The following is a 6471-nucleotide window of genomic DNA, read 5'->3' as shown; positions in this document are numbered from 1 at the left end:
AGCAACAGTCCACAGATAAAGAAGAGAGCTGGAGGCTGCTTGCATTTTTATGAAAGTGAACTCCAACAAATTACTAGACGGTGAAAATGAAACCATGAATTTCTCGTAGAAGAAAAGACTCTGTTCACAGTTCACAGTTACTTCTTTAAATTGTTAAAAAGGAAACTGATGAAGACTAACTGATCATATGTTACCTAGAAAGTAACTTCTGCTGACAGGCAAGGTATCACTTTACTTTCTAAACAGTAAGATTCTTGTTGTGCCATTTCCATGCAGACACATGGCATCTTTATCATATTTGCCTCTCCCACAACTACTTTCATTCCATTTATGGCTCCCTAGATAATCTGCCTTCTACTTTTATGTCTTTTTCAAAAACTAGACAACATCCATGGGGAACACATGAGCTATTTGCCTGTCTAAGTTGAGATTTTTATGTTTAACAAGCTGATTATCATGTAGCTCAATCCATTTTGGTGCACATGAGATGATTTTAATCTTTCTTGTGTCTTAATAAAACTCCACTTCATATATACACCACGCATTTTCTTTATCTGTTCATCCTGATTGGCACCTAGACTGAGTCTATATCTTGGTCATTGTGAAAAGTACCTTTAAAAAGCACGGGTGTAGGGATATTTTTACTCTGCTGACTTGGATTCTTTTGCATATATACCCAGGAGCAGCATAGCTAGACTAAAAGAAAGTTCTATTTTTTTAGTTTCCTGAAGCTACTCATACTGATTTCCATACTGGCTGAAGTAACTGACATTCTCACCAGCACTACAGAAGGGCCCCGCCGTCTCCCTTCCTCAACAGCATTTGTTGGGCTTTGTTTTCTTGAGGTCAGCCATCTTATTGGTGTAAGACAGAATCTCTATCTTTGATTTGCATTTCCTTCATTTGCTATAAACAGTGAACATTTTTATATTCTTATTGGTCATTCTAGAGCTGTTTGCTTTTTCATTTATGGTTGAATGGCCTGTTATTTTGATTTTTCAATTCTTTAACTGTTCTGGATACTTCTACTTTGGAAGATGAATAGCTGGTAAAGATCCCCTTGTATTCCATAGGCTATCCCTTCACTTTGATAATTGATTCCTTTTCCTATTGCTTGTGTTTTTCCTTATTTTCTATGTTCTATGTTGAGATTTGCATAGCAGTTAGAAAGAATATTTCTTCTACTTTTTGTAAGTATCTTCTTAGTAACCAGCCTTCTCTTCAGGACTTTTCCCCCTATTCCACCCAGAGAAGAGAAAACAAAACAAGTAACAATGTGGCATTCTACAAAAGCACATAGTTGAATTTCTCTTGTTTCACCTGTGTGTGATGAAACATGCAACTGAGTGGAGCAACCTCAGTGGGAATATTGGTACCATCACCCCTTCCCTTGGTGGTGTGGAATGGCAGGACTTCTTGCTAGGCTAGCAGTTGCATTGTCCCTGAAATAGATGAAAAGACATACAGCTAAGACTGTTTCATCTAAAGGAAACATGTCTTGGGGTGGGGGTGGGGGGAATATTCAACCATGGCCATCTTTCACTAAGTGGCATAGACTGGCATACCTCCTTGAGGAGTGGGCTGCTGTGGGATAATGCTTTTGTACACTGGTTTAATAAAACACTGATTGGCAAGTAGCCAGGCAGGAAGTGTAGGTGGGGCAAGCAGATGTGGAGAATTCTGGGAAGAGGAGGGGTTGAGTTAGGAGTAGCCAGACAGACACAGAGGAAGGAAGATGACAAGGCAGAACTGAGAAAAGGTACCAAGCCACAAGGCTAAACATAGATAAGAATTATGGGTTAATTTAAATGTAAGAGCTAGTCAGCAATAAGCCTGAGCTAATGGCCAAGCAGTTATAATTAATACAAGTTTCTGAGTGATTATTTTATAAGTGGCTGCAGGACCACAGGGCTGAGCAGGACCAGAGAAATCTTCCAAATACATTTGGCATACCAATGTGGGGCTCTTGAATTTCCATGAAGCCTAAAAGAGTTTAAAAGGGCTTCTAAACACACAATAATGAAGCCAAAAGCAGCTTTCTACTTCATGTCTCATGCGGGTCAAGAAATAGACACACCAAGGAACAGAAACACCATGGCGTGAGGACTTGAGCTACAGTATGGTGGGTTTGTGGGCGTATGGGCTTGAGTGCAGCATGGCAGATTCCTGCCACTATACACAGTGGTGTCCGCAAGTCATGCAGCATGGTGCATGGTGAATATAGCTTTTGCTAGTACAGGGTGGGGGAAAGGAAAGAAAGAAAAGCTTGGGGGGCTACACACTACTAGATGGAATCATAGACCCACTGCTTCCCAGAGTTGGCAGTGAGCATGGTTCCCCCAGAGCTGGCAGTAAACTTAGTTCTGCCATGTTGGAAAGCTGAGGTGGGCAGAGCCAGCAGCCAATGCTGCCATTTCAGTCCTAATTGTGCTACAGTTTAAAGCAACAGATTCACAAAAGACAGATTCAGATGAAATAAACCTCTAAATGGTTTACATTATATGTAAAAATATATGTAGGCTTGGAAGAGAGAGAAAAAGGAGTATATGCAGTTATATTAAGAAATAGATAATTTTAAAAAATAAAGTCTTTTAAAGAGACAGTAAAATTATGTAAAAAATAAGCCACATAAAGATGAAAATCACACACAGAGTCTGGATTATATTGTCTTTGGGATTTTTAACTGCAGAAAGACATTTGATTGTAAAGGCTGCTCAGTTAAACCAATATATATATATATATATATATAAAAGTATCTTGACTTCAAAATTTATGTCTAAGGATACATTGCTTTGGAAAAGAGGTTCTGCTTTTGTTTCCACAGAAGATAAGAACCTGTGGACTGCTTCCAAGCTAAGATGGTTTGATCAAGGAAGATGCCCTGAAAGGTCTCTGATGACAGCCATGGCCTAGATGATTCAACATCCAAAATCAGCTTCAAAGCAACTGGCTGAGATGATCCATCCTCACAGACTACTACAGTCAAGATTTAACCATAATTGTTAATTTTCTCAGGATCCCCATAAGATTAACAATGCCCCACTCAGCAGAAAGTAGTATGTATGAAAAGATACACACAAATTCCCAAAATATTGTTTGTAAATGTTAATTTTTGTTTAAAAGGGGGTTGAGAATAAATGCAATCTTTCTAAAGAAGAAAGGGGGATATTATAGATATGATAGGATAAAAAGTAACAACTTGTTTAAAATGTTTTATGTTGCTATGGATTTTAGTTTATTGATACAAATTTGAATTTAATTTTGTTATACTGTATGTATATTTTTACTCTTGTTTAAGGTATTATGTTTGTGGAGTTTATTTGAAATTGTAATGTATAATTAAGAAATACAGATTAATAATTAGTCATCTATGATAGTCAAACTTATAGTCATGTTAGTTAAGTTTTCTAGGTATACATAGATACATATCAGTTAGGTAGGTAATCTTCAAACACTTCAAAGACCTATAGCATATGGCATTTAAAATGTTTTAAAAACTTAGACTTTCTGGACACTGAGACGAGACACATCTGCTCCTGGCAGCACTGATTTACTTCAAAAAGAAAGATAGGCATCGATGACACTCTATATGGAGTTTATCTGCTTCTTGGCAAAAATAGCCATTTGGGCAGGAAACTGCTCTTGTCTGGACTGCTGATAATATGTTATATAAACTGGACATACAGACCCATTGGAAGGTAACCACTGAACTTTGCAAGGTGAAATGATTCTTCAGGTTCCTACTTTGCAGAGGAGACTGCCAGATATTCTATAGAACACAGAGAAGTGACTGAGAGATACTAGACCTATAGCTAAAGATGGATGCCCCAACATGACAGAGGAACTTTGGGTGACTGTCCAGGCAGCCAGCTGTCTCTGTCATTCTAGATTTTTAGAAGTTGCTTACAATGTACTTCCTATTTACTTAGGTAATATTATATCCTTCTGGGGTCTCTGATGTAGTTAAAGACTAAATAGTTATAGTTATAATTTTCCTTGGTTATGATAAAAGATAAATTATATATGAAATTTTAGACTCACAAATATAAGAGAGATGATAGAATATTTTCTTTAATTTTGCCAAATATAAATAGACTCGATATTGTAACTGTAATTCTTGCTTGATAACTGTTCTATTATATGGAATTTTACTATGTTAAAGTTAAAACCTTCCTTATTGATTAAACAGAAAAGGGGAAATGCTGTGAGATAATGCTTTTGTACACTGGTTTAATAAAACACTGATTGGCAAGTAGCCAGGCAGGAAGTATAGGTGAGATAAGCAGATGAGGAGAATTATGGGAAGAGGAAGAGTTAAGTCAGGAGTCACCAGCCAGACACAAAGGAAGATGACAAGGCAAAACTGAGAAAAGGTACCAAGCCACATGGCTAAACATAGATAAGAATTATGGGTTAATTTAAGTGTAAGAGCTAGTCAGCAATAAGCCTAAGCTAATGGCCAAGCAGTTATAATTAATAAAAGCTTCTGAGTGATTATTTTGTAAGCAGCTGTGGGACCACAGGGCTGGGCAGGACAGGAGATACCTTCCGACTACAATGGGCGGTGCTACATGATTATAGAAGTTCCTCGAAAGCAACTGAGAGACAAGAAAATATATACTATGAGCCCTGAAAGTAACAAATATAGGATGGAATTGTAAGTAAGCTATGATGTCAGTTATGTAGCCCTTGCTCTGGGCAATAAGTAACTGAGCAGGCAGTCCAGGAATAAAAAACAAACAAACAAACAAAAAACTTGCCTGAATAAAAGATGAAGTCCAATGAGAAAAAGATATGTGGATGTGTGGGTTGTCTGCATGAACAATGAAAGGTGATGACACAATATCCTGAGTACAAATCTAAACTGTGATAATGAAAGGAGAGATCCAAGTAGCAGGTAATATAAGATAGGAATATAGCAGACTTTAAAACATAATATAATAGAGATGGTTTCCAACTTGGTGAATGAGATAAAAGCTTAAGGAATCACTAGGGTCTGGTGAACATAATCACTCCTACTAATCAGATTTCAATAGCATCATTGCTGTTCAACCTATTGAAAATAGCACTCATCCTTAGCTGAGGAGCTCTTGATAACTGATGGCTGATTAGGGAGGGAGAGTCAGTTTTCACTAAGTGAATCATGCTGAGTATATGGGCAGCACAAACTGGACTCAAGCACCATTTTTTTTAAATTAAAACTAAAGAAGAATACATAAAGTTGGGAGGGGTCGGGGTGGATCTAGGAAGACTTAGGAGAAGTGGAGGAGTTAAATATGATCAAAATGTATAATATTCATTGTGACATTCCCAAATAATTAAGAAAAATTCTGTGTTAAAAAAGAAAATAGAGGCCGGGCAGTGGTGGCGCACGCCTTTAATCCCAGCACTCGGGAGGCAGAGCCAGGTGGATCTCTGTGGTGATGTATTGTATCCTCCAATATAGTGTTTCTCCCAATAAAATTTACCTGAGGATCAGAGGAAAAGGCCAGGCTAGTAAACATAGAAGTCAGGCAATGGTAGCACACACCTTTAATCCTATCACTTGACAGGCAGGGATCTGTCTGGATCTCTGTGAGTTCAAGGCCACACTGGGAACAGAGCCAGGTATAGTGGCACATGCCTTAAATTCCAACACTAGTTAACCATGGAGGTCTGGAGGTCTGTACAGACAGACAGGAAGTGACAGAGCTGGCAGGAAGAGGAAGTGATGTAACTGGGCTGAGAGAGCAAATGAGAAAACAGAACAGCAAGGTATATAGGTGTGGGTAGACAAGAAGCAGCTTGCTTTTAGAAGCTGCAGAGTTGGTGAAGTGATGTTCCTACTCCTCTGATCTCTTACAGGTTTAACCCCAATTTCTGGCTCTGAGTTTTTTTTATTAATAAGACCATTTAGCAATTCATGTACAGCTCTCCGTGAGTTTGAGGCCAGCGTGGTCTACATAGTGAGTTCTAGAACAGCCAAAGCTTTGTAAGAGACCCTGTTTAAAAAAGAAAAAGAAGGAAGAAAGGAAGGAAGGGAGGGAGGGAGGGAGGGAGGGAGGGAGGGAGGGAGGGAGGGAATAAGGGAGGGAGGGAAGGAAGGAAGGGAGGGAGGGAGGGAGGAAGGAAGGAAGGAAGGAAGGAAGGAAGGAAGGAAGGAAGGAAGGAAGGAAGGAAGGAAGGAAGGAAGGAGAGAGTACCTAGTACTCCCACTCCACCATAACTATCCATTCTTCCTACTCCTGAATTTTCTCCAAATGATTGTCAAGAATATGGAAGGTCTGAGATTTTAATCTTATTTACAAACTAATAAACTAGCTCGATACGTTTTATACATGGAGGTTAAAAAAAAACTCTGAAACTTCTCAGTTAGGGATAAGTGAGAGTTTATTATTTGTGACAATACCTGTGGCCAAAGTAGGGTCACTTTTGAGTCAGTTGCTGCATTTCTAGTTTCTGGAACATGAAGTGAAACAATTCAATGGCACA

The sequence above is a fragment of the Peromyscus maniculatus genome, chromosome 5, assembly GCF_049852395.1.
Source record: "Peromyscus maniculatus bairdii isolate BWxNUB_F1_BW_parent chromosome 5, HU_Pman_BW_mat_3.1, whole genome shotgun sequence".
NCBI classification, from domain to species: Eukaryota; Metazoa; Chordata; class Mammalia; order Rodentia; family Cricetidae; genus Peromyscus; species Peromyscus maniculatus.
The sequence above is the reverse complement of the archived record's forward strand: the minus strand, read 5'-3'. Positions refer to the sequence as shown.